At 35.1% G+C, this 25,247-nt stretch overlaps 1 pseudogene; it reads right to left on the reverse strand.

The window, feature by feature from the left end:
* Positions 1-24,354, reverse strand: part of LOC124974119 (AP-1 complex subunit sigma-2-like) — a 45,806-nt pseudogene extending 21,452 nt beyond the window's left edge.
* Positions 24,355-25,247: the final 893 nt, after the last annotated feature.

Genomic DNA, 25,247 nt, shown 5'->3' on the forward strand with positions numbered 1-25,247 from the left:
ATTGAAAACTGAGAGTCCTAACAAAAGGTACTGAAATTTTTAGAAAACTCAGTTCCTTTTTTCCAATTCTGTCATTAAAAAGGTGAGCTTTACTAGCTATATGATAAACTAAATTGAAAATAGAAGGACAATCTGCAGCAAATTCAAAAAGAATTCAGAGGTGTTTATAGAGATCACTGAATTCCCAAAGACAGTACATACAGTGCAATGCTACCAAAAATATATAGGCTATGCACATATGTTTTACATAAGATAACTGTCAAATAAATCAGCAGTTAGGGCTCTGGACTTGACAGAACTAACATGGCACGTAAAAGCAGAAAAGAGGGTCACAAAATGATATAAACACAAAGTATATAAAAACAAACAAAATAAAATCCACTGAAAATTGCTTCTTTTATAGTATTTTTCCCAATTAGGCCAATTACTTGACAAAACAAATTGCCTTCAAAAGTTGATGATTAACTGAATTTAACTTATTAACTGCATTTTAAATGCATCAATTTCTAAAGTGTTCCTTGTAGGTCCAAAGATTATGCAAAAGTAACTCAGAGCCCAACCAACAGGGAAGACTTGAAGTGCCCAACTCAGAAACTGCCTTCTACCAAAGTAACAAAGGAATGTTACATACACAGTCTTAACTTGAAATATAAGTTTCATGGAAATTTGAAGAAACTCTTTCATGGAGTCTATAGTGAAGAACCTATCTTCTGAATTACCTTGTTTCTGAGATAATTTTTCTTAACATTATGTATATATTTTTACAGCAGTACTTACATGAAGTATATTTTTCTCTGCAAGTCTTTCTGGGATTTAAAAACAATTGCAATTCAGTAGAGAGAGTTCTTTGACTAGTTAACAAATAATAAGACAGGCAAAAGTAGAAATATGAGTATTCTATCCCATAATAGCAGAACTCATAAATAGTGCACAAAAAAAGCAAAAGATTACATGAAAATATTTTCCAAACATGCATTCCTATTTGGGAAAATAGCTCTGTGGAAACAGGGCTCCCTGAAAGAGACTGTTGCCATTAAAACTGTATCAGAGAGCAAAATAATGTCACTTCATTCTTGACTCATTCATGGATTCAGTGATAAAAGCAGAGTACCCCAACCTGCTCACAGCTCTTGTCAAAATTAGAGTAGTAATTCAGGTTCTGTCACACACATATTTTCATACATAAAAGATGTGCCTAAAAAAACAAGGGATTTTTCCTTGAATTCCATAACATAAACACCTGCCACAAAATCTTATTTGAGGTATGTGTGCTTTCTTTCCACTGTGCTATAGGAGAACTTTGTAGTCTCAAACTTTTAAAAATTGAGTGTTTCCCTCAAATAATAGCATCTGGCTCTCAGGAATAGGTCAGAACTTTTGCATATCCTTTTACTTCTGTTGAAACATAACTATTTTGCTTTACATATTTTCCACAAACAAAAGTATTCCATGTGATTTTGAGCTGCTGTAAAGTATAACAGTTGATAGTTTTATAAAAATATTGCCATCTTTTCCTTATTGATAACATCTTTGTTCTTGCACCATAACTTCAGTCAAAACATTATACATAATAACTTGGGTTAAAGATTTAATATTTATTTAACAATATGATTGGCATAAACAGTCTAATCCATTAAAACACCTCTCCCAGATCATTCACCTTTTTCTCTGCAATTATTCAATCCACAAAATCTCAAATATAGAAGAACTTTTCAAAACTACTTTCAAGATGTGAGATGTTTGGAGACACTTGCTTTATGCTAATAGGGAATACCTTCCTATGGATGTAACTTTAAGCCTCTGTCTTTCCTCATGAATAGGTCTCAGAGAAACATTCACATCAGTGATAAGAAAGACATAACAGAAAAGCAATATTTTTCCAAGCATAAATGTTAAATACTGAAATTAATACTAATTTCTCTTGTTCAATTTCCTCTAGAGTTTAGTTTTCATGCACACAAAGACAAACATATACCCTGAAAAATGCATCTCCATCATGATATTTCTAAACACTTCTTTATAAAGCACATTCACTGTCTACCTGCCTACCTGCCTGTATCTCTTTTTAGTCATGGAGTTTTCTGCATTATGCAGGGATTTTGAATTTAATTTCCTTGCTTACAAACACCTAGACACATTTTCCAATGTCCCTGGTGAATATTTTGATGAGACTTCTTTTTGGGTAGTCTTTCTCTTTCTCCACAATGATGTATCTAATGAAATGCAATGATAACCCAAAAGAACACAAAGTCAGATAAATTTTGCTACGGTTTACTTTAAAATAAATTTATTTTGCTAAGGTTTTCAGTATATTCAAAAGCAATTTTTAAAGATACATAAATGACTCATCACATAGATTATGTTATGGATTAAAAGAGCCTTCATAAAATTTCAGGACATGCCAGATGTAGTAACACATGCCTTTAATCCTGTGACTCAGGAGGCTAAAGCAGGACCACAACTTTGAGTCCAGTCTCAATAATTAAGAACCCCAGCAAGTTAATTAAACCCTGTTTCTAAATAAATAAATAAACAAATAACAAATAAACAAATAAAAGTTGTAGATATAGTGAAAGGGCAAAGCACTCTGGATTCAATTTTTTTTTAAGACATTAGGATTGAGGGCTAACAATAACAGAATTGAAGATCCAGGTATTATGAGGCTTGAGAATGATAATAAGTTTCAGGCACATCTGCATGATGTTGCATTCTGAAAGCCTCCCTATTTTCTTGAAGGGGTATGCCATCTTGTTTATAAGTAGAAGAAGACAACACACAATACTTTACTTGATCAAAAAAAGCAATGATCTCTTTTCATTTAGATTTTCTTCATTAGTTGGGGACAGGAAAATGGAAAGAAAGAGTGAAGGACTCTGGGTCCAACCCATGATCCTAAGTTGAGCACTTCGGTCTATATGCTCAATGATTGGGATATAATTAATCTTTGATTTTTGAGGTATTCCAAAGAAAACCTCATGTTTATGGAAACTCAATAGATAGACATGTTAAAGAAACTTCAAGTGGTAGATTGGAGACAACAGAAAGAGATGGAAGGTATTACTTAAAGCTTTTAATTTATTTACTACATGTTAAAATTTAAAAATAACTATACTAAGAAAATACCTCTGAATGGAAGAGAACCATTTGTCCTTTTGCTCTGGAGAACTGCAATCAAAGGAAATGGAAGAGAAAAATTAAACCAGATAAATGCTAACACTAATATTTTGAAAATTGCTAATCTAAATAAAATGAAAGCAAGACTGTTCTTGTGATGTAGTTTTTCACATGAGCCATAAACCTGGTGTAATTGTGTTCTGGAGACCCTGACTAAACAATGCCTCCTAGGAAAAACTGCAGAGTCAATTTTAACTTTTGTTAAATTCCTTTGGATGGATCCAAGGGATCCATTTTTATTCATTCCTCACTTAAAATTGTTTTGTTTTAATTTTAAGAATATTTAAAGGACTGAAATGATAATATCCATAGAAATTTGCCATTGAAAAGAAAATATGATATGGAAAATATAATGGAGAGAAAATAAGATGGGAAAAATTGTGATGGAAAAGAATAATGATACAAACCCATGTTTTTTTCAACATAGCCTCTAAATTCTCTGGCAGTGATTCACCTTCTCCCTGGAAATCTAAGTTCTTTTTGGAGTAATTGTGAATATTCTTTATAAAATATTTACCAAGGAAATCTGAGGATGTCTACCCTATTCTCATTTAAGAGAATCAATGTCAAAAATTGAATTCTAGTTCTCTTGTAACATCAGTCTCTAACTTTTCTGCTCATTTTCAATCACTCTTGAAACATTATTTTTGAATGTTGTTCCATTAAGCAAATATCTGGAAACAATTCCCCATCAAGTTTGAGATCCTGAAATAAACAGAGTAAGTGCATATACTTATTCTTTGTTATTTAATTTTCATTAGATTGTTTTCTACTCTCAAGTTTCTGAATTAGAATGGTGTTTATTTTCTAATACAACCTGGTTAATTCTGAATGGGCTTCTCTGGACATAGGTAGGCCTTCTTCAGTACAAAGACATCTCATATTACTACCATCTGCTTTATTGTGCTTTTCAGATATTACATCTTTTTCCTATTTGGAGGTTTGTAAAACCTGCCTCAAACATATCTATTAGCTTCATTTTTAAAACAGCTCAGATGACTGCTACAACTTTTAGCAATAAAGAATTTTTAAATCAAGGTACACACTTTTGTAAGATAACATCATTGTACACTTAGTACAGTAAAATATAGTATAAGCATCTTTTATATGCAAAAAAAACCCAAAACAATTGTGTGACTCACTTTAATGTGCTATTCACATTATTGCACTGAACTGTAATCAAGTCCATAGTATATTTGAGGTAAGCTTATAGTAGGGTCCACTTGGCTATTCCAGAAAATCTTGACACAGACAGCAATCAGAAATCAACTATACCATTTTCCACTGTCCCTACCTGAAAGACAATCTTCATGTACAGTAAGGGTAGTTGTACATGAAGTCATAAACTGGTTGTGCTGTATGAATGAGTATGCTAGCATGCTACATATGATCTTTAGTTTCACACAGTTCCAGGCTTAAATTCATGGTCCTACACTTAATAATAATTGAATTATTAAGTAAAATACAAAACTATAAAATAGCATGTGATAGGCCAGTAGTGCATTACAGAACTTAGTGGCAAGTCTGACCTTTGTTAGAAGAATAACAGTTTGGGTTATTATAGTTATCTGACTTCAGGACTTTGTCCAGGCAGGTTGGTGGTAAGGGGAATAAAATAATAATAAAAATCCTCAAGTGCATGTCTTTGAGTGTAAAATGAACACTGGAGTTGGGGCAGACAGGTGTGCATTTGGTATGCTCACCATGAGTCAAAAGTCCTAACTGAACACATTCAGATAACAAATATGAATATTTTGTGTTTATACATTTGCCACAATCTCAGGTATTAATATGACTTGGAAACTAGTTTCCAACCAAAATCAAAATTTGGATTTCACTGACACATTATACAGGTACCAAATCAAAACTGGAGACACAATTCAGGAAACTGAGTATTTTGTAATATTCATTTTATTGGTGTACTAAAAACTATTTTGCTCAAAATATATATAGTATAAACTATTCACATATAACCATAATCTTTTATAAAATTTGCCTCAATACAGGTCTGTTTTTAAAAGTTGAAAAGACTGATGAGGCCTAAAAACTCAAGGTGTAAAACAAGCAACAATCCATTAGAAAAAGGGCATTTAGAGGAAACAGTTTCCTAGAGATTCTACCACTCTATTTTATACTCATATTTCTAAATTTCCTTTCTTCAAGTTGTTTTGGTATTTTAAACCCTTTTAAAATCACTGTCAAAACCAAAGTGACTTCAAGAGTTTCTTATATTGACACATGAATTTCATATGGATTTTAACCCAAAGGTCTATCGAAGAACATAAGATGCATGAGTATTTTGGTTGGATGTGTGTTTCAAAAGTATTAAAACAAACTCAGAAAAAAATGTTTCAAAATTATAGCAACAAAATTTGAAAAAAATCTTTCCTCTTTTCCCAGATCTTATTTCAGCTGTGGAGTCAGGCAAATACAGGGAAAGTAGCAGTTCTTACCTTAAAGTGACCAGGTAGTTCACTTTGGGCCAGTCCAAGAGAAAGGATGTTACAGAATTGATGTTATCTTCTTCCATTTCATCCACAACAGTCCACATATCTGTTAGTTTTATTTATTTATTTTTTACTCAAGTTATTTCATCTAGAAAGATAAAAACAAAAGAGGAATTGATATTTCATTTCTTAAATTTTACAGGAACTTCTGTGTTTGTTATGACAAGACATTTGCTAATAATAATGTTCAGAGAATATCTCATGGTGTTTATCTTCAGTGCCTAGCAGACTAAGTGCTAACATAGCTGGATACCTAGGCCCAGAAAGTCCTTCAAAATTTCTGGGGAACAATTTTAACCTCATACCTGTGTTTATGGAAGCTTTGTTTTTTTAATTTTTTAACCTAGCTATTTTCATTTTCTATATGTTGAGGATTTTGAGCAAACACCCAATTGAAATTTACTGTGGTTATAAACATTCATAAGTTATTTGCAACTTACTTACTTTCAAAGACTTAAGTTTTTGGAATAAACATCATTTATTAAAATATTTAAAAATATATCTCATGGCAGATGTTCTAAAAATAATCAACTTAGAGAAATTTATCATACATTTTCAGCTCCATGGTTACAAGGTTGTCTAACCTTTACAAGAGTAGGTCATTTTAAATTTTACTTCTTATGATTTCATTGACCTTTACTCCCTATATTCTGGCAAAAAACCTGAAAAACTATGGCTTAAACAGTCTAAACTAAACTGGAAAAGAAAAAAGCTGAAGAATAGAGCTGACACAATCATCTTTCATCTCTGAGAAACTCAAAAGTAACCTACTTGTTAAGATTATCAGTAAAATTGCCTTTTGACAATCTCTAATATGAAAATACCCATGGCTTTTGATTTTTATGGATAGTTTTAGTTCTCATGAAGGATCTGAGACTCAAAAGCTTAGAAGGCCCTGAGATGGACAAATACTCAGGAAAGTCTGACACTTCCTATCATTCAGAACCATTTGAGTAAATGCTGAAAGATAAAGGGAACTCAAAGATAGCTTATGTAGAAAGAGCCCTAAAGCTCCTCTACTTCATGGACTGTTTAATGCTAAAAATTCTAAATGTAATTTATAAAATGAAAAAGGATTTTGGAGAAACTATACATGGAGGCTAACATAATTTTAATGCCTCATTTTTTCCTCCCAAAGGGTTCACTGACTTTCAATGTAAGATAAAAGTGCTTTGTAGAATAATGGTTCCTTTTTGCCTTGTAATAGTTTTACACCATTTTTATTGACCTGTAGTTTTTTTTTTTTAATGAAACAGACTTGATTACCAATAAAAATCTTATTTCTTAATGGAATACAGGTAATAATGAAGGAAAACTAAATTTTCTTTGTGTGGACACTATTCTGCTATATTTGTTTTTTATTCAGGTCTCTGAATTAGATTTCATGTGTGGATGAATATCTATTGATCTAGAAACAATAATTACAATAATTCTTTCTCTAGATCAAAAAGTGTCAATGTTGCCAATTCTTGATGTCAAGAAAGGTAATTTTGGCATGTGTAACAATGTTTTCTGTTCTCCTCTACTAAAAATAATGGTTGATATTTACTGAAAACTTACCAGGTGCCACTGTGTAAAAGTCTACAATATTATTTACTTTAACTCTCATTTTATCCTTAAGTAAACGGAGTCATAGAGAGACTAACTTTCCAAAAGTGAAACAGCTTAAAAAAGCAGAGCTAGAATCTGAACAGGGAGAGGGTACACTTATGAGCTTATTTATGTTCTTAATTCCCAAGAATCTGCAGTAAGACCTGGGAATTGTGATCAGTATAAAGCAAATGGATGGAAGTCACTTTCCATGTAATTCCCTTTAATTTTTCTTTCTTAGCCCTACTTTTTTCAGTTACCCTAAGATACAAGTATTCCTGATATGATTATTTTTATTATGGGGTTGGGGGAGAAAAATTGTGAACAGTTATGGATACAAATGTAGAATGTCTAGCTCACAAGTATTAAAAACAATTATTCCAATAATTATTCAAAAATGGATAGTCCTGGGGTTATAGTGTACTTACAATTTTTACTCTCAAATTCTAATAGTATTATACTGAAGAAATGAAAGGATATAAATCTAGTGTTTACTGGCTGCAACACTATTGCTATTATTAACTGGAATTGTCCTACACCAAAAGGAATTAAATAAAATTCTAACATTTTATGTTGTATTATTACATTATAATTTTAGATAATTCATTCTCATTGTGACAAATTCCCATATTCATGTATTACAATTTATTTTAATTTATTCCCTGGTACTTGCCCTTGTCCTCATTACCTCCCTTGCCCTGTTCCCCTTCCTCTTCTCTTCTGGTCTTTCTTTAATTTATTTACATTTTTTTCATTGGTGCACACATGTGGGATTTGCAATGCTATATTCACAATTAATACAGTATATTTTTTTTCAGAACTGTCTCCTAGTTCTTCCTTGTTCCCTCCCTACCCCAATCTCAATCTGATAACTCTCCTCTACTGACTTGCCTATTTCCCTGAAATTCTCCTTTTCATTTTTTTTCTAACTTCTGTATCTAAGAGGAAACTGACTGAAATCAAAACAATAACTACCCAAAATTAATTACTTTTTTTCCACATGTAGTTTATCACTTCCAAATTTTTAAGATGACAGGTATATTGGGAATTTTATCCTGGAAGAAATTCCAATGAACTTGAAAAATGGTAGTTTTCTTCCCTTTTCATGTAGAGTGTTATCTAGTTACATTTTGGTAGAAATCACAATATATGCCACAAGTATCCAATCAAAATTCTAGTGAAATTACTAATCAGAAGATTGTTTAAAATCTCTCTTACCTATACAGAATTCATGGCTTATCATTTGCTTATGGAATCAAATATGAGATAAGTGATGTTTTGCGTGGGTGTGAAGTGAGTAGTCATTTCTTTTCTGTTAATATCACATGGTTTTCCTGTGGCTACTAGCAGGGAAAATTGACTTCCCTCTAAAACTTTAATGTTTACAAAACAGATCCTGTTTTTAACCTTAAATCCCTAATTTTGTTTAGAAAATAACATACCTTTCTAACATATGGCCATTAAAGCCTATCTGTCTTTAATATTTTTCCTTTTAGTATGGAAAAGACTGATAATGAACTTAAAATTATTCTCAGAAATACTGTCAATATTCAGCACTAAATGGAGCAAATATATTATTTAGCAATTAAAAAATACAATGAAAACCTCTCTATTGAACTCATGAACATTCACCTAGTTTAATTAAATAAATATGTGGCAGCTAGTCAATAATTTATTCAACTTGACTTTATTTCTGTGAGCTTATCCTAATGACTGAAACAGTTTCTTAAGGAGCCTGAAGAAGAGCTGCTATGAGGAACATGTGACTGCCACCTGCATTTTATGACTGAAAATCAATGGACTAAATAATGAATACTAAGTGCTGACTCAGATTATTTCAACAAATTAAATGATCCAGGACACAACCCAGTCCTTCATCCAAGTATGAAAAGGTAAAAGACACAGATTTGCTATTTCAGGGGCTGTTTCTTTTTGATTGTTTTAGAAAAATATTATTTTCAATTAAGATGATTTGTGAATATGAGTAAATGTTTGCTATGAGAATGGACATGTAGACAACATTCTGAAAATTTGTGGTCATAAATGTTGCAAGGTGGTAGCATTTGATAATTATTATTTCATCAAATAATTATGTACTATTTTAAGGGTTTAGGGTTTTCACAAATAACTAATAATAAATAATAGATGACTTGCATTTTAAAATATCTCTAATAAACAAAATACTTATAACTTTTTGTGAACTGGTTATCTTTAAAAACAACATTTAAATCAATTGATATAGAGTTAGTGACTGCATAAAAACATCAAAGTGGCCCAAAGTGTCATGTTCAAAGCAGTATGTGGAAAACACATGGTGCTACTTTATTTGAGATGTAGAAGATTAAAATAAAAAGTCACTTATAGAAGTAGATTGTGAGCACATATTTTACCTATATATTTAAAAATAGAAATTTTCCAGTGGAAAAGAGTATGCAAAAGAATTTTAGCAAAATAGATTACCAAAAAAAAATATTGGATACTTGCTATATTCAGAACAATAGGAAATGTTAGGTAGGAAAGAAGGATGTACTATTTTGAACATTACTATAATTGTAAAGAAAAAAATCAAAAAGATGAAGAAAAATGCCTACCTCCCTAATAACTCAATGTAAGTTAAGAGTAAACCATCTTTGAGATCCTAGAGAGTTCAGGGATTTTGGATATTATATAAGTCTTGTCTTATTGGTCTCCAGGCTGAGCACAGGCTAGGCAATTGAGAAGAAGGCAGTCAAGTAGAAGGAGTTAGCTGTTGAATTAAGCCCTGTGTTTAAACCCCATCTTTGCCAAATCCCTATATATGATGAACATACTGAGACTCAGTGTTCAATATGTAGAACAACTCTTGCCTTAAGGTATTGTTAGAAAAATTAAAATGGACCTATCTGATTCTCCTATTACAATACCTACTCAGGAGGCTGAGGCAGGAGGATCACAAGTTTGAGAACAGCAAAGGACACCTCATGGGACTCTCAGCAACTTAACAAGACCCTTCCTCAAAATAAAATAAAGAAAAGAAAAACAAAGCTAAACAAAAAGACTGGAATGTAGCACCTGAATGCAATTCCCAGTACAAAATCAAACAAACAAAAAACCCCAAACAAACAAAAAACACAAAACTTGAACTATTCAATAAACCTTGTATTACAATTTTTATTCAATGAATATTTAGTAGAATTTTTTTTCTCATCAAAAGTAAAAATGAGCTGGGGACAGTGGTGCACACCTCTAATCCCAGCAGCTTGGTAGACTGAGGCATAAGGATTGTAAGTTGAAAGCCAACATCAGCAATGTAGCAGGCCCTAAGCAACTAGGAAGACCTTGTCTCTAAATAAAATACAAAAGATGGCTGGGGGTATTGCTCAGTGGTTAAGAACCCCTGGGTTCAATCCCAGATACAAAAGAAAAAAAGGGAAAAAAAGAAAAGAAAAAACAAAACAAAAAAACAAGTAAACATGAAGTTAAAGTTTAAAAAAACCTACATTGTTGCAATTCATGTAATTCAGAAGATTTCAGTTATAGGGGCAGTCAATTCCATATTGATTTATAGAGTAGACTTTGAAATAAAATGGACCTATTTTCAAATGTGGACTCAATTAACTACTAAACTGGTAATCTAGGAGAAATTATTTAAGTTCTCTAAATATCAATTTTTACATAATGAGAAAAAAACTCTTTATAGTTTTATTGTTTAATGTCTTCTGACTAATGCCTAACATACTATAAGATTGCAATAAAGGCTAATTTTATTTGTATTAAGGCCATTCATATTAATTATGGTGTTTTGCCAAATTTGGACTTGGCCTGCCTGTGACTTATATATGCCATGGCTTAATTTAGGTGTGAGGGTATTAATAGTAAAAATAAAACTTTTACTCTTTCTAGTGACTAAATTCTCATTGTGCAGAATGGATCTGTTAAAATATTCTTTCCTTCTTGATGTTTGAAAAATAACAAGGAGAAATGGACTTTCTCCATAACAGAAAAAATCTCACAGATCAGTTAGTCATATCAAGAATTATAGAACAAAGTTTTTATACAACTATAGCTTACAGTTTGTAAGAAATGTAAGAATCTATTATTTTTAATTCAACAACATTGTGTCATTACTGGTACCACAGCCAATTCTACACACAGTGATTTTTAATGCTTCACCAAAAACATTTGAAATATAAAATTTGAATTAGTTTTATAATTAACTTTATGAGAATATTTAGTTTTCAAACAGTATGTTCTCAGTTAATTTGTTACAGTTCTTTCTCTCAGTATCTGAATTGTTAACTCTTTGCACTCTTGTCTATAACAAATGCCCTATGTCTTTTAGTGTAAACTAGGCAACATCTAATTTCACAAACAAAAATAAAAAATGCCCTCTTGTTTTCCAAACTGTTGGTACCATTTTAGTCTCAGAAATACCACAGGGGATTTCCAGTTACTCCACAATCTTACCAAAATGAGGTGTTTTTAGCCTTTTGTAATTTGGTCAGTCTATTAGATGTGTAACAGTATGTCACTAAGATTTTAATTTGAATTTTTCTGATGATTGGTTTCTTATTCTTACTAGTATTTTGTGTATCTCCACTTCTGAACAGTTTTTGCACACTTCTAAAAAATGGGTTATATGTCTTTTATTATTGAGTTTACAAAATTTTTTACATATATTGTTTAGCAGACCTTTGCCAAATATATGTGGAACTTGAGGTTGCCAGTCCATGCCATCAGCCACTGTGACAAATCTCTTTGTCTCTATTCCTGCTGCCTGGTCCCCTAGCAGGAACCTTGTACCCTTGTGGGTACAAAGGTGTTCCTTCATCAGCACAGTTAAAGCCCATATGTTGATATGCTGCTTATTAATACTAGAAGGAGAAAAAAATCCCTGAAACCCTGAATGTTTTTGTTTCTTCTTGGAGCTGCTACTTGCACTGGCAGAAAATCCTATGAGAGTTTGCAACATATCTGCCATGCCAGAGATTCTCTGTCACCCTTCAGAACAGTACCTGGCCCAATGTGTCAAGAAGGAATGGCTGACTTAATTAAAATTTGATAAGCCAAGAGTGTACTAAACTGAGATTGTGAGTGCCAGAGACACATGGCATGCCTTGACTAGGTGGATCTTGGGCACATTTGTTACCAGTCTAAGCTTGATTTAGCTATGAAAATGGCCTTTAGAGAAATGGCAAAATGGCCTTAGATAGGAAAATACCCACTCCTCCTATCAAGACCTGTTGACCAGACCTGGCTCCAGTTAGCCTGCACATAATGGAGGAAGGTTAGACTCCTGGCCTCAACTCATTGCATTTTCTGTCCTGTCCCTTGCTCCCATCCCTCTTCTCATCTCACTTTTATTTTTCTCATCATTATGGGCAAGACTGGATATCCCTGGAATCCTGGGTGTTAAGTTTCCCAGTTGATCCTTCAAGAGAAACATTGTTCCCATCTTATAAATGGTGCAAAAGTGGTCCCCCAAATACATTTGATACTGTTACTGAGAAGTAAAAGTAAAAAAGGAACATGGGACAAAAGTGATGCATCATAGCTTGTTGATTAAATGTCTTTAAGTACATTCCATTATTTTCTGAATCTCTCCCCTGGTGAAGACTGCCAACAGTATGAGAAACTGAGAGAAAGGTAGAGGTTCAGGGTGCTGTACAGAGGAGCAGAAAGGACACCACCCCCAGTTACATTCATCCATAGGTGAAGGGATTCCAGGGAGCAGGAAGTCTCAAAACCTCTCACATTGAACTAAGGCAAAGAGAAGTAGTGTACCTTTTAGTGAATTAGTGAGAGATGTTATTTATTTATTGTCAAGTCTATGGAGTTATTTACAAAATGAGGAAAATCTAGAATCAACTTTCCGAGACTCACAATGAAAGCCAAATATTTTTTCCTAAAAGAGAGAGATCCCTGAGTCCCTCTTAAAATAACATTTCTCTTTATTATGTGACTTTTTTGCACCACTGAAATTTGGGGAGCAAATGACCCTCCCTTTTAAAATGGTTTATCTCTGTATGCATCAAGACAAGAAAGCAAGGATGAAGAGTTTGTGACGCTGTTTTTTTTTTTTTTTCTTTCCCTGTGTAAAATGCAGTTTCCAGCTGAAAGAAGTATGTACATCTGGTTAGGGCTTCTGGTTTTTTAGGAAGGCAGGGGAATACCCACTACCTGGGATCCAGGTGACTGATAGGAAACCTGAAAGAGCATGAAGTTGGCCTTGGTTTGTGTAAGCCTGTCATCATGTGGCCACCACAGGTATTTCTTTAAAAAAATGGCCCACCAGCGAGCTTGGTTTTAGAAGAGTTTGTGCTCTCTGACTATGTCTTCTGTGTCGATTGCTGTTTTCTGCCTTCAGCCAGAATGCAGATTCAAGATATAGATTAAACTCAGTTGGAGAAACATAAAGTTCTCATATTTACTATCCACAACTGAATCTTCTAGAGGGCATCGGCCCAGTCTGCTGTGAGCCTCTACCAAATTGGGTTGAAAGGTCATTTGTTTGTATAAGTTTGCTTAGATAAGCAGATGCCAAGTTAGTACCACAAAAGACACTTTGGAAAGTTCTTATTACATCAAGAGTCCCAGGTAATGAAAATTTAAAAAAGAGACCTCAATTTCTTAGCATTAGAACCCAAAAGAACTTAGAACTCTGGTAACCAGGCACACATATTCTAGAGACAGTCTCTTATTCAGTTCATATGGTGAAGGCAATTGGGCAAAAGAGCTGGATATTTTCTTGATTTCTCCATAGCTTCCAAGGTTCTAGGAACAAAAAATCAGATTTTGACTCAGTCTTTACAACAGACCATATGGTCACTTATCCAGAGCCACCCACAGGTAAAATAGGGCAGCCCAGAGAAGTCCAATCCAGGCAAGTCCTTTCTATGATGACGTGTGAGAAGTCCTTTGACTTCCCCTTCTGTGAGTGCAGGGTGGGCAGGATTTGTGGGGGACCTGCAATTTCAGGAGTATGTTATTCCATGTTAAAATTGTGGCAGGATTCTCATGTTTGTACCACTGGACATAGCTGGTAGGGTGGGTATTTTAGTATTGGATGCTAGTTTTTCTGCTCAAATATTTATCCATAGACCTCATTCTGTCATGTCACCACTGCATGGAGGCCTATGCATATATTTATATAAACCCAATCTGGGTATAAAAATTTTCAATGGGATTGTCCCCTGTGGAATCAGTCAGAATGGTCAACATTGATTATTGTCTTACATGTAAGACAACCTCTTTTCAGAGTTCCATGATGATCATTCTTGAGCTACTTTCGAATACTGTCTCCTTGAGGAATGAGCAAGTCTAGTACACAACCAACAATAATACCTCTGATCTAAGATTAAAGTAGCTTTCTGGAAAAGGATCTCCACAGGCAGAAATTGGAGATGGCAAAGAGAGATCCAGGACAAATACCCACATATGGGAAGTCTCCTAAACCCTGTTCCAGGAATTTACCACTAGAATGACCTGCATTCCTTTTCTCAAAGAAATCTGGACTGTATTACTCCCCCTAGCATCTTAATAGGTATAAATCTCCAGATTGTAGAAATAAAAGAGCAAATATTTTCACATCTTCTTTAATGTTTACTGGGCATGAATATTTCTTTTCTCAAGCTACTGTTTTTATTTTTGCTACTTGTCCTAGGTACCCATGTACCGGTCATCCACACTGAACTTGAGTTTTTTTACAAGACTTAAACACTAACAACTTTATCACCAGAAAATTATTGACATGAAGAGGAGTGAGGGTTACCCAAACAGATGAGATAAAAGTAGTCTACGTGATTTCATGACTGTGCCATACCACAAAACAAATTTCTATAGCCCCACAAATTTCTATAGCACCACTTATCTCAGCAGGTGAGGAGTGTGTCTTCACATGCCTTCATAATTTTTCAGTAAGAAATGCCATTTATAGCAGCAGTTCAGCCTTTCAATGCTGGTGGAATATTTTGTGAGTCAATTGTACATTCAGTCAACCATACTGCAGGGAGAGTATATATGTGTCCTAGTGGACTGTGTCAGTATCATTGGGCTTTCATAACAATGCCACAAATGGGGTTAAACAAAAATTTATTTGTGCTAATTCCATATTCTGTATATCAAGATACTTGCTGGAATAACTTCCTTTGAGGCCCACTCTTTGACTTGCATATTGCCATCTTCTGTCTCTATATTTGCATGACCTTTGTCTGTGCTTCTCTGTGTCCTTATTGCTGCTTTTTATAAGGAGAAAGAGTTAATTAGATTAGACTCTACACCAATTAACTGGATTAACACTAATCATATTTTTAAGAACCATATATTTAAACAGAACCAATCTGCGGTGCTAGGTATTTGGAATATCAATATATGAGATTTGGGGAGAGGACACAATTCAGCTGGTAACATAAACTTGTCTCCTGCTGAAGATAAAGTCCAAGGAAAGAAAATATTGAGTGAAGGGATATGCACATGTAACTTTTTAATAGCTATATTCAGATTACTTCACATCACAGAAGGGTTGCTGAAGTTACATTGCCACAATAAATCTCTGGTTGTATCTGTCTCTCTGCATCCAGTATTCTGTGGGTGTTGGCATTTAAAAAGTTATTTTTCTTGGTTAATCTCTTGTCCATGTGGAAAATAAAATTCCACTGTTTTAATATTTTCCCACAATTTCCCAAGTGAGAAGTTGTAGTTTTATTTTAGTTGATTATCAATCATTTCAATTTTTTTCTTCCCTGAGTCATACTCAGATTTTGAGCCCTGTGTTGGGCTTTTTTGCACTCTGCAGTCTCCAAGCATTTGTCCTGAAGAACCTGGGTTGTCATAGCTCTGTTACTGAAGACTTCCCTTAACATTAAAGGATTAAAAATAGTCTTTCAAGTCAAAGTACCTCCTGGGATATCTTCCTCAGGCTCTGTCTTTAAAATGGAGAAGAAAGTATATTTCTCTAAGTGTCTCTATATCAGAGGCAAAACAGACTTTGAGAAGAGTAGAAGGAATTTCATACAATTCTGTCCAGGGCACTTTTCAGTTTTCACACATGTTGCTGAGAAACCATTTGATATCTTGAAGCCTGTGTTTTCTCATCTTTGCAATTGGATGTTTTCAGAGGACTCAATTGGCTAAGGGCTTCATGGGGAATATTGATATAAGTATGTGCTGTGCTGTGTATTAGTGACATAAAGTTACTTTTCTGTATATTCTGAATTTCAACTGTTACTTTTTATGTTATTCATGTGAATACTAGAAATATTTAAATTACCCTTGTGCCTTACATGTTGTTTTCAGTGGACATTGTTGCTATATGGGTTGCTTCCCAGTTCCATGTTCAATCTGTCCTCTAACAGGACCAGAGAGTAGAAAAGTTAAATAAAATCTTATAGTAATTGTCATCACATTATTTTCACTCATGAATAATATACAGACAAAATAATTCATAAACTGAAATGACCTTACATGCAAGGTTAAGCAAATGTCCTGCTGCTTGGAGGCTTTAAGGTATAATTACCAGATCTCAAAAGAAAAAAAAGTGCAACAAAGAACCTGTCATTCTGGCCTCATTCATGCCTGGATTGGACATTATTTTCTGTCACTCAAAAAGAATGTTCCTTGTGCTAAGATTGGGGGCATGGTCTGAAGTCATGTCCAATCAGGAGCACTAAGTGAAAACTGTCCAATCTTGTGTGCAGCCAGCAAGGAGGGGGCGGGCTTCCACAATCTGGTAGGGTTCTTTTCTCCTGCATCCGCCATTAGTGCCATTCGGTACTAGGATTCACTCTCACTTTCTGTAGTCCCCAGTTGCTCTGCTGTGAAGGTGCTGAAGATCCCCAAGGAACAGGCCTGGTTTTTGAGCACCAGGAAATGGTGAGTGTGCAGTGGCATCATGAGTCTGGGGAGGGAGGCTGTGGTAGAGAGACTCTTGGAACCGGGTACTGGCTATGGTGGGAACAGGAGCTGGTGGACATGACTCCAGGCAGTCTCTCAAGTCTAGGTCTGAGCCCTCTTCTGGGGGTACCACTGGCCATCCAGGTGGGGAGCATATCAGTGGCAGAGACCCCTCACAGACTTTCTTATCCCTGCAGGGAACCCTCAGCCCCTGACTCAAATCCTATCTGGCAGATTTGTGCCTGTGGCCCAGCATCTTCCCAGATAGAAGTTGTGGTCTGGTCTACAGAAACCTTGCTTCTTCCTGAGCGAGCTAGTTTTCATTTAAATTTTTATTTAATTTTCTATTTATTTTTTTGTTACTGAAGGTTGAATGGTGGAATACTTCACCTCTGAGCTATATCCCTCATACTTTTAATTTTTATTTTGAGAAAGGGTCTAGCTAAGTTGCTAAGATTGGCCTTGTGATTTGATTCACCTAGATTTTCTATTACAATTAAGTATGTAATTTTTACATACATATGGGTTCATGAATGCATTTTGTTTATATTGTTATTCCTTGATGATTATTGTAACAGTATAGTTTCATAATATTAGTGAAGGTCAGGTAATGATGAGATTTCTTTTGCTCTTATAATTGAAATGTTTTTTGGCTAAATTTATATATATTTAACTTTGTGGTGAATTTTAGAAATGTATGCTTTTCTTTCATTAAAAGTGATTCATGTTGATTTTTTTATTATTGCATTATAGTTATACCTAATATTTGGGTTTATTTTGACATTATCATGCAGCCATGGAATGTAATTTTCTTCACTTCAGTGCCCATTTGTTCCCCTTTCTTGCTCCATCTACCCACCTGTCTTCCTTCAATTTACTGATTTTAAAAAATTACTGCTATATAGATACACATAAAGGTACAATTCACTATAATATAGTCATATATGTATATGGTGATTTTGATTAATATATCATAGATTAATTTGGGGAAATTGTCATCTTTATATTGATGAGATTTATCATCTACACTTGGGATTAATTATCTTTTTTGTGCTTCTGATGAATTTTATTTTCTCATAAGTTCTACCTACTTTCTAAACATGTATACTTATGAATACATCATATGCATATTGCATGTACATAAAACTTAAATATGGTGTTTTACCATTTTTAAACTGAATATACCAGGGTCAAAAATGTGACTGACCCTAGTGACCATTTTCCCCACTAGTAAAATACTATTTCTCTCTTCCCAGATGTACATTCTCTTGAAACATCTGCCTCTGTTTCAAGTGTTTGGATGAGTTCTCTTGTGTTCTTACTAGTTATCATGTTCACATGTGCTGTAATTTCAATGTTTCTGTGGTGGGTGGTATCATGTATCTTCAATAGCAAAAAAATTTCCACAAGTAGATAATAACTTAAACTCCTCTTGAGTTTTTGAATATTATATCTTAAATAATACTATTTAGTTTTGTCTATGATGAGATTTTATTTTATATTTCTCTAATTTCTAAAGATGTTGATTTTTTTATGCTTATTGAACACTTACATATCTCCTATATAAATTGGTTGTTCAAGGCTCTTACCTGCCTTTCTTTTGTGGTTCTGGTTTCAGAGATAAAAGACAGAGTTTGATTTCAGGGAATAATGGTGCTATTTTTAATTATTAAAAAACATTGAGGGCTGGGGAGATAGCTCAGTTGGGAAAGTGCTTGCCTTGTAAGCACAGGGCCCTGGATCCCCAGCACCACAAAAAACAAAGCAAAACAAAACAAAAACATTGATTTGCCTTTTTTCTTTCCTTGAGTATACATTATAGGTTTCTTGTCTGTCTTATATTTGGAGATCATTTTAAATGGGATTCTAGGACTTATCTTTGAAAATTCTAATAGGAAAAATGAATAAGGGAAATCACTCTTCCTCATTTCTGTAGGAAAATGAATATATTTCCTCAAAATAATATGGTAAGTAAATTGTTGAATGACACATTCACAAAAACATCCACTTCTCTTTCTTTAAGATTTTTTTAAAAATGTTTTGACAGTGGATCATGCATTCTACTGTGTGGATTTTGGAGTTTAATACAAAGTCACATGGGATGAGATTTGGCAAATTCTAGAAATATTCACACATGATTTATTATTTATTAATGACATCTTGTGGAGATAGTAACAAGAGAACATTTATTTTTTGAAATAGTTACATAATTTTTCAATTTATTATATGCCTTTTAGATTCATTTTTTTCCTGAGTCATACTCAGGCTCTGGACATGTTATGTGCTTTTTTTATACCCGGTAGTTTTCAAACATTTACCCTCATAAAGAATCTAATTTGGTAGATCTGTTTCTGAAAAGTTCATTAATATGAAAAAAGAAAAAAAAAAAAAACCTGTGTTGCTTCTGTGATGTCTCCTCTAGGCACTCTCTTCAAAATGGGAAGAAAATAATATTTCTTCAGATCAACATCCTCATATCAAGAACTAACCAGACTTTGAGAAGCTTTGAAGGGATTTCATATAGTTCTGTCTCTGGGTAGATCTCTGTGTGCTGCTGAGTTACCATTTAATGTCCAGAAACCTGTGTTTTCTCATCTCCTACAATGGGAATAATTTTCAAGGATAAAGATGGATAATGTGCTTTATGGAGGTTACCAATATATGTATTTGCTGTGACCCACAGCTGGACAAAACACCTGGAAGACACCATGCAGATACTAATAGTTGATTCATTGTCTGCCACACACATGAATTTTCTTTCAAATCTTGTAATGACCTTTTCACTGTAGGCACCCATGTCATGCACATGCCTGAATTTAAAGGTTGAGTCTTCCTTGTCTGAATTCCAGATTCTAATTCTGTAGTGGTTTAAGGTGGTGCAACTAACATGTTTATCCTTGTCCTCCTTTCATTCTATGTCCCCAATAAAATAGTTCTCTGTTCCATGCCTATATAACCCATGTTCAGCTATGTTTAGAAAATGACATAGAAGCCTGTGTCAATTGCTGATTCATAAAGGAACATTGAGATTACTTCTGGATCATGCAAGTCCTTGTTATAAACTGAACCAGGATTTCCATAGGTCCAAGATAGAAAATCTCATAACCAGTTAGCTATGTGAAAAGGTTTTGTTTACATATATACAGACATAGCTGCAGACAAGTCTCTTGCCTGCTTTTCTTTCAGGAGAGGATTACAATTCCTTACCAATATTTCTTCTCAGGTCCAAAAAAATAGGAAAGACACTGCCCTGAATGAGAGCAGACAACTTTAACCAGAAAGTTTCCAGAAGTAGACTTTATCCTATCAAATCCCGGCCATGGTTATTCATAAGAGATATCAGACAGTAAGCAAAAGACACTCTATACAAATACATAAATCATAAAAAAGATATATGATATAGTAGTATGTATAAACACACTCAGCAGGTACACAAGTAGAAATCCTGCTTTCTTGACTAAGTGTCACTAAGTCCTGAAATAATAAGAAAAATATGTCATGTGGTGTAGTGGAGGTTATTTGGACTTTCAAATTCAACGTTTTTGGGTTTTTTTTTTTTTTTTTTTTTGGTACTGGGAATTGAACCCAGGGACACTTATCTACTGAGCCACATCCCCAGCAATTTTTTATATTTTATTTAGATACAGTGTCTTGCTCAGTTTCTGAGGCTGGCTTTGAACTCACAACCCTCCTCCCTCATCCTTTTGAGCTGCTGAAAGATCAGGTGTGTTGGACCATACCTGGAAACACAATTCATCTTGATTCCAAGCTCATTTGCTTATTGGTTGAGGGGTATTGATCTTAGGAGGAAAAAAATGTTATAGACTAGCCATTAGGTGTAAAACCAAATTGCAAAATAAAAAGTTTATCTTTAGTGCATTTAAATTATAGATTCAAAGCTGTGGATATGACAATATAGACCACCAACTCCTGGAACTTCATCTTCTTTTGCTTGCTGATAACTGAATTGAATGGACTGTGGCCAACATTTTGTGGAAAAAAGTCTTCTTTTGGAAAATCTCTGATTAAAGCTCCCTGATCTCACTCAGGGCAGTGTATCTCCTGTTTTTTGGACTTAAGAAGAAATATTGGTAAGGAATTTTATCCCTCACTTCTAGCATAAAAAGCAGTGGTCAGGACCTTTATCTCCCTGAGGTTAAGGGGAAGCATAGCTCTCAAAGTTGGAATTTGGTCCTGTGAACTGAGATATTCTGGAGGCTTGACATAGTTTTGAGAGTGCTTTTCCAACAATTCATGTATTTCATTAGTAATAAATTTTGGTCACATAATGTTAATATTCCCATATTGGATACATTTTTAGTTTATTACAATCAATTTCTACTTTTTATGTGAATACTAGAAAAATTTAATTACCTTGCACCTCACATATTATTATCATTGGATATTTCTGCCACAGGGGGTTCCTTCCAGTTCAATGTTCAATCTGTTTCATCACAAGAAAGCAGGAAATTTTAATAAAATTTTATAGTGTAGTCAATTGTTTCCATCCTTGAATCATATACAGACATGTAATCCACAAATTCAAAAGGTCTTATGCAAGGTAAAATGCACAATCCTAATCTGGCTGGATTCCACTTCTCCAAGGAAACTTTGCTTTCAATTACCTGCAGTCTGAGGATCTGGATTTCAATTCCTAGCACCTCAACAAGAAAAAAAAAAAAGCTGCATTCAAGAACCTGCCATTGTGACTTCATTCATTTATAAATTTGATATCACCTTCTATCACTCAGAAGACTCACTAGACTCAGTCTGAGAATGTGAAGATATAAACCCTATCTATTCAGAAGCTTTTAGGTAAGCATTGACCAATTCAACACACAGTGAAGAGAAGCAGGCTTAGCCATCTGGTATGACTTTTGTCTCTGGAGCCTGCCAGTGTTGGTATCCATGTCTAGACACCCTCTTTCATTTTCAGGGGACCTGGTTTGCTCTGCTGTGCAGGTACAGGAAGATCTATGGGGAGAACACTGAGACCTGCAGAAAACCAATAAATGGTTAATGTGCAGTGGCATCCTGAGACTGGGGATGAGGCTGCTTGAAATTGATTGCAGTGACTATATTGGGATCTGCAATTTTGGACTAGCATCTATATGGTAATCTCTAGTATCTGCAGGCCTGGGTGTTCCTCTGAGGCAGGTCAGCTCTGGATTCCCCACTGGCCAGTTCAGTGGAGCATATGGCAGCAGTAGACAGTGGGAGTCCTGTCCTATCCCTGCAGTGTATCTGCAGCCCCTACCTGAAGTTCTACATAAACACATATGTGGCAGCATTCCAGCACCTTCCCAGACTGTGTGGTGGATTGAGGAGTGGGATAATCATCAGAATTACAACTCCATGTATTGTTTTTTTGCATGAGGGGAGTATGGCCTATAGGGGTCTCAGTTCTTTCTTCTGAGCCTGCTTTTCTTTCTTTTTGGGGGGTTGTTGGTACCATGGATTGAAGCCAGAGATCCTTTACCACTGTGACTACATCACTCATACTTTTTAATTATTTTTTATTTTGAGACAATTACTGGGTCTGGCCTTGAACTTGTGCCTCAGTTTTATGAGTTGCTAGGATTATAGGTGTGCACCACACTGCCTGTATCCTCCTTAATATTCTAAATAAATGGAAAACAACATGTCAAATCCAGAACCCTAACTCTCCTAGCCTAAACCTTTATGTATATATGTCAATAAACTCCTAAAATTCCAATTCCCTGTCCATATTCCCAAGACAAATTCCCTTCTCCCCAGTATTATCAATTTCTTTTGCCATATTACATTTGAAATAAGCAGTGTTTTTAAATTATTTTACCAATAACTGGATGGAACTTTTTAATGAATTTATTATCTGGCAGGGTGCAGTGGCACATGCCTATAATTCCAGAGACTCTGGTGGCTAAGGCAGAAGATTGCAATTTCAAGATCAACATTGGAATTTAGGTAGACTTTAGGCAAGTTAGAAAGTCCTGTCTCAAAATTTTAAAACAAGGGCTGAGTATGGGCTCAGATTTAACATGACCCTCTGTCAAATTCCGAGTACCATAGAAAAAAATCAAAAGAAAATATTTTTTGCTTGTTTATGAGCATTTCACATGATAGAAAATAGAGAAAAATCACTCAACCTTTACCAAAATGTATGTGTTTCTGTCCTCCCTTTGTCTCTCCAAGTCAGGATAACTTGTCAGAATGTCTTTGTGCTAAGAGTCACCCTTGTGGAATATATGACAGAGGGTTCTCATTCTCCCCTGTTGTATTTTTTTTTTTTTTGGTCCTGTGTTTTACAGCTGTCTGATATGAGAATTCCATAGCTTGCACATCTCATATTTTTTGAGAATCTAGTGAATATCAGTACTTGGGACTTACCTTGTTAGAGAGCAGTATAAATTTAAGGAGTATAATTTCTCATGGAAGTATCTGAGTGCCTTAAAGCTGGAAAAATCTCCTGTTGTATCTTTCATCCAAAAGGCACTTCAGTTGTTTTCTTATTTTGGCTATTATGAATGCTGCAACAGTGAAGATGAGAATGCAACCATTTAACATACTGATTTTAACTATTTTGGAAATGCAACCAGAGTTATTATTGTTAGTTCTTAGGAACTTTCAATGCTTTTCTTTTCTTTTTTTTTTTTTCACTGACCACATACAGAATTTTTCCTTGTCAGTATCCCTAAACAATATAGTAATATAGTAAAACAACTATTTATTTAGCATTTACATGGATTAGGTACTATAGTCATCTACAGATGATTTAAAGTGTACAGGAAGATGTCCATAGTTACCTCCAAAGGCTACACTATTTATGTTAAGTGTATGGACTTTGGATTTTGGTGTCTTTGACGGGGCCTGGAACCAATCTCCTTGGGATGTCATGGGACACCTGTATTTTATTATAGCAGCCCTAGAAAACCGGTACAGAATGGGAGCCCTGAAGAGCAGGTGAGAATGCTGTGTCCATGGGAGGGTGGTGAGGAAGTGGTTTGAGGGTAGCAGGAACCAGAGCAGTGAGTGGGGTTGCTGCAGGAGGAATTGGAAGCTGCCCAAGTCTGCAGACACCAGAGAGCTGGCCCAGGATTGTGTGGGGGTCTTCTGACTCATGTGCCTGCTCCTCTTTCTCAGTCTGTAGACAGTTCCTGTTGGCCCATCCAGAGGAGCGAGGCCGCTTGTGGGAGGTGGAGACCCTGGGGGGCCGGGGCCAGCGTGTCAACATCTGGTTCAAGGTTCAGCAGCAGGCAAGACTTCCAGACGGTGAGAGACAGGAGCAATGCCCTTTGGTCTAGTCATGCCTAGTGTCCATAACCGGTGCAGATTAACTTCCACTCTTTAATTCAGGCCCCTGTAGGTGTTACTTCTGTTGAGCTCGTAGCAAGAACAAAGAAGGGGATGAGACATCTGGTGACATCTCATCCTTTTTCTACATTCCTTCCTGAATGAAGCACACATTCCCATCCCTCTTGCTCAGAAAGATCTCCCCCAACTTGACAATTAGAATCTCTGAGATTGAGGGGCTCCCCCACTTTACAGTTCCAATAGATGCATGAAACATCTCAGAAGATCCATCCCTCTGTCTAGGATTAGTTGCAAACAGTTTTTGAGTAGGCAATGTGAGTGCTTGGTTGAAACTTCAGAAGATGCCCAGGGGTTTACTGTGAGCAGCATACCTTCCCTCCCTCTCTTCTTTGAAGGGAGCATGCACACCTGTGTCAAGGGCCACACTGCACAGTGTTCTTCGAATCGTTGTTTTGTCTGTCTACTTTTTAATGGCAGCATGGTATGATGCTGTGTGGATGTGCTGTTATTTATTTCCTGTCGACGGACATACACGCAGTCTTCAGTTCTGGGTTGTTCCAGACAGCACCCCAGTGAGTCTGTCTGTGGGGTTTGAATGGAGGGGTGTCTTCAAGAGAGGACAGGGCCTTGATGGTGGATCCCAAGGGGAGGCAGGAGGTGAGATGTCTTTTCAATACCCAGAGGGGAACGCAGACCATCTCTGGATTTCCGAGCTGCTTTCTTTTTTTTTTTTTATTATTGTATACAAATGGGATACATGTTGTTTCTCTATTTGTACATAGAGTCAAGGTATACCATTTGTACAATCATATG

The sequence above is a fragment of the Sciurus carolinensis genome, unplaced genomic scaffold (genome assembly GCF_902686445.1).
Source record: "Sciurus carolinensis unplaced genomic scaffold, mSciCar1.2, whole genome shotgun sequence".
NCBI classification, from domain to species: Eukaryota; Metazoa; Chordata; class Mammalia; order Rodentia; family Sciuridae; genus Sciurus; species Sciurus carolinensis.